This window comes from Berghia stephanieae, chromosome 15 (genome assembly GCF_034508935.2).
Source record: "Berghia stephanieae isolate SIO BIC M18660-M18661 chromosome 15, UCSD_Bste_1.3, whole genome shotgun sequence".
Taxonomy (NCBI): Eukaryota; Metazoa; Mollusca; class Gastropoda; order Nudibranchia; family Aeolidiidae; genus Berghia; species Berghia stephanieae.
In genome coordinates, this window is record NC_088374.1 from 12,370,877 (window position 1) to 12,375,684 (window position 4,808).

A 4,808-nucleotide genomic window follows, 5' to 3' on the forward strand; every position below is an offset into this window, starting at 1 on the left:
GTCCGCCATTAATCTAAATTGTCACAAAGTTACTAGGGAAGTGATGTCACGATTGTTGAACCCTTTTAAAGTACATCACAACTTTCTTGTACACCACTCCAAAGATCCATTTGGAAATCCCGGAAGCTCCAGGATTTTCCTGGATTAAGTGATTCTAAGCCGCTAGAAGCTGTGGACTATAAAAAAAACAAAACAAAAATGAATATAACAGTTTCAAAAAAGAACAAGATACCAAACCCAGAACATTTCAAGACGAAAACCCTTCTTCAGCCAACAGCAAAAAACAATGAAAACATAAATACATTATTTAAAAAACATATCGAGGACTAAATATTTCTTATGTCCTCTCTGTTTTATACTGATATCTTCTTCTTCTTCTTCTTCTTCTTCTTCTTCTTCTTCTTCTTCTTCTTCTTCTTCTTCTTCTTCTTCTTCTTCTTCTTCTTCTTCTTCTTCTTCTTCTTCTTCTTCTTCTTCTTCTTCTTCTTCTTCTTCTTCTTCTTCTTCTTCTTCTTCTTCTTCTTCTTCTTTTTCTTCTTATTTAATGCATCATCTTACAAAAGACTCAGTTCGCTTATATCATCCTTCTCAACCTATGCCCGAATAATTTTATTAATAACAAAAGTAAAAGAGTGACATTGGCGTCTAATTTTGGCTATGTGGTCTTGTGGTATGACACTCGCTTTCGGATCGGAAAGTCCCTGATTCGAGCCTCGATCGGCACATAGTTGAGGACTTTGAAAAGACTCTTTACTAACATTCTCTCAGCGTACTCGTGTGAAAATGAGTACCTGGCCGTCAGCAGCGTTTTCTCTGTCGGAAAAGTGTAATATCGCCTAACAGACGTCAGGTCTCGCTCAACGTGTTGCTGATTGTCAAAGACCCTATGTAAAGCCCTTTGAGCACATTTATTGGTTATAGCGCTATATAATTTTTTTAAAATAAATGGATAGAATTACTTGGGCCGTCTTAATTTGCTTTGGAGAGAATTCCAGATAACAAACACCGAGAATCTATACGTTTCTATAATCGATTTATTGAAAGGAGAATTAAAAAGATAACTAGCATTGTATTGCATGAGGAAAACATAAATCGCATTTTTAGAAATAAATTAAAAGGATAAAACCGCTAAGACACATGAGAGAGATTGATTTCACCGTGTTCAACTAAACAAACATTTAGAATAATTATAATTTTAATATTTTCAACTTAACAAACATTTAGAAGTATTATAATTTTAACATTGTCGACTATTCAAAAATTTAGGATGGTTATCATTAAACTTTGGCAACAAAACAAACATTTAGTATAAATATAATTCAACATTGTCGACTAAACAAAAATTCAGAATGAATTTAATTTTAACACTGCCGGCTAAACAAACAGTTAGAAAGAATATAGTTTTAACATTATATACAAAACAAACATTTGAATGATTGAAATTTTAACACTGTCGAGTAAACAACCATTAGGATTGATTATTATTTTAACAATGAATGCAAAACGAACATTAATACTGACTAAGATTTTAACATTGTATGCAAAACAAACAATTAAAATGATTACAATTTTAACATTGTCGACTAAATAATGAATATTGTTTTTACATTTAATTTTATATAAAACAAACATTTTAAATGATTAAGATTTTTTAAATGTATAGAAAACAAATATTTGACTATATATGACTATAATTATACAAAATAAAAATTTTGAATAATTAAGATTTTAACATTGTCAACTAAATAAACATTTAGAATTACGGAAGAAACTCACTTGTAACCTCAAGTTGACGGACTCTTTCCTCAAGACTCCGTGTAGATTCATCACTTCCACCTGAAATGATATGCAAAATATTCACCTCTACAGTAGTGTTTCATACCATTAGGGCAATATACAGGAAGTGCATAATTGTTATTATTGTTTATGATTGTGTGTCGTTTCATACTTCCTATGATGTTTGGTGTCGAGATTTTTATTGTGGTTTGAAGTTGCAGTGTATATTTTTGTGTCTGCATGCGGATGTAAGTTCAGTGTGGTCATATTTGGTTGAGTAATGATGTAAAAAATTTCTTCTAGGCACGGATTGGATAAATTGGAAGATGTTGAGTATGATTGTGCTGTTGAGATAGTTTCCCATGTAATATTATGCTGTGTGTTGCTTTCATTTATGTTCCAGATATATTCACTTTGTGTAGTAAAATGTTTATGTATGTTTTTGAATCATGAGTTGGGTAGATAAGATCTGGTTTTAAATGTGCATTCTGTGAGACCGATGTATGTCTCTTGTTTTTATGTGTCTGAGTGTGCATCTATGGTAAACAACGTGCTCATTAAACGGAATTGCTTGATACAAAGTACCCATCTCTCATACGCTGACCTACCCGTATCATTCCTATTACACCCTATGGACTCTCTACACACAGATCAACGTCACGCTAACGGTTCATTTATTATCCTACAACCAAAGAATACCGACGCTACATGATACAATTCTTACATTTCACCTTGTTTATTGTTTTGCTGACCAAGGGTTTGAATCCATTGTCCATTGTAGTGCATTCACATCCTGCTAAACCGTTATGGCACCTTTTGGTTCAATATGAAACACATTCATTATTAGTCCTTCAAATGACTGGTTACACACACACTTCCAAGGATTTTGAAACCAGAAAAGTAAAAGGATGATGTCACAACCCCCCCCCCCCCAAATTGTGGTTTTCACTTGGATACAAGATTTTTGCCGATTACACAGAAATGTGTTTGACATCACAATATTAAGCCAAAGTGATATAATAGACAGGGTGGGATGTGCGGCCTAGTGGTATGACACTCGCTTTCGGATCGGAAGGTCCTCGGTTCGAGCCATGCTCCGCGCATAGTATAGGAATTGGAAAATGCTCTTTATTCACATTCTCTCACCGTACTCAGGTGTAAAACATGTACCTTGCCGTTAACAAACGTTGTCTCTGATAAGATCATCATCCATCGTGGCTTGTTCTCTTGAGCACGTTGCTGGTCAGCTGTCTCCACTAATCACGGTCCTCTGCGGTGTGCATGAAATCTGTGTTCCATTTTAAATCACATTTGGCCATTCTTAGGTTATTTAGATATGTCATTCTTTGTCTTCCTCTAGCTCTCTTTCCTTCTATCACCCCAGATGTTACCAACTTTTCTATTCCGTCTCTTCTCCATATTATGTTCCAGAATCCGTAACTGCCTCTTCCTGATGATGTAGATTAACAGTCACGGTGCATGAGAAAATCAGTCGCTTGGTGAAGAGATTCGAGCTGAGATATTGCCTATTTTAGTTCGAAGGTCAATTTTTATCAAAAATGAGTTCTTGTCCTAAATGGTTAAATTAATCATTTTTATACATATTCGTGAAATATTAAAGTTTAATTTCACTTCTACATATTTTATTTTAATTATTTTTTAGAGCTAGTCTAGTTGAAAAAGTATGAAATTTGAGAAAAGTCGCTCGATATCTTTCCCATTTTTAGATCTCGCGGACGGACATTAGTTTTCTAAGAATCCAGTATGTAATGCATATCAAATTAAAGAGGATTCTTCTGGCTTTCCATTGAAACTTAGTGCGCATGAATACATAAAGAATGCTGACCGTGAGAACCTCTGCGCATCCATGACTCGGGACTCGTCAATGGCCAGTCGAGTGAAGTCGAGTGACTTCGACGAATCTGGGTCACGGCAGTTTGATACACAAACAATGCACTCACATATCGAAAAAAGCACATTTTCCCCTCCAAATGTCTTCTTTATCTTTCCCTTTATCGACTCAAAATATGCTTTTAATTAATGCACTTGTATTTTCTGCAAAATTCATTAAAATTATACAATGCCATCCGTCGTCTAGTCTTTGTTTACATTCACAACCTTCACATCCGCAAACAAAAATGGAACAGAAAACAACATCAATCGAAGCCGCTCAAGTGGCAAGTATTATCAACCAGGCCACTAAAATCTGTTTTGGGGATGTTGTTCGAAACGAGAGTGCCTCCTAAATAATACGAGTGTATTTCAGCACCAGAGATACCCTTTCTTATTCTTTGGAAGACGATGATGAGTCGATATCCCTCCAACAAGAATGGGAGACACATCCCCCTTCTGTCTTCGATTTAATCTAAGTTTTCACGTGTTTAATGTTTTAAGTTCAATCTATTAGAAATGGATTATCTGTGTAACACCATTTCTCTTGGTTTTGAACATTAATCAAGAAATTATATTTGAAGAGCTTCGATTGCCATGACTAAGACTGAGACTGAGAATGAAACAAAGTGTAAACATGGCATGAATGACTTATGAGACGTGGAATAAATGATTTGGTTGGAAAAAATTGATCGTTATGCTTTAATTTGACACTGGAAGGAATTCCATATGGTCCTGTCAATTCTATATTTTACGTATACAACATAAAATACACATACATTTCCTCTGACAGAGGTGAATATGCTTGATTAAGCTTTGAGAGCCATTTTCTCAAAATAAGGTTTCCAGACCCTGACCTATACATCTGACCATAACTTCATGAAAAATCACCCGATTTACTTCAAATAAAGATTAAAATGCTCAGGGGAGTTTATGCTTTCAGAAAATGCAAATCCAAAATTTTCACCAAGCGACTGATTTTCTCATGCACTGACACCTCACCTTTTCCAACTTTTCCTCGCTCAGCGCTGGAAGGCTGCTTTTCACAGAGCCCGTATTATTGTAAACACGTCTAACAGGCAAGATGTGTCGTTGTGTGCTCTGGTGTATTTTAATTGTTTTGTGAGTTCTACATATTAATA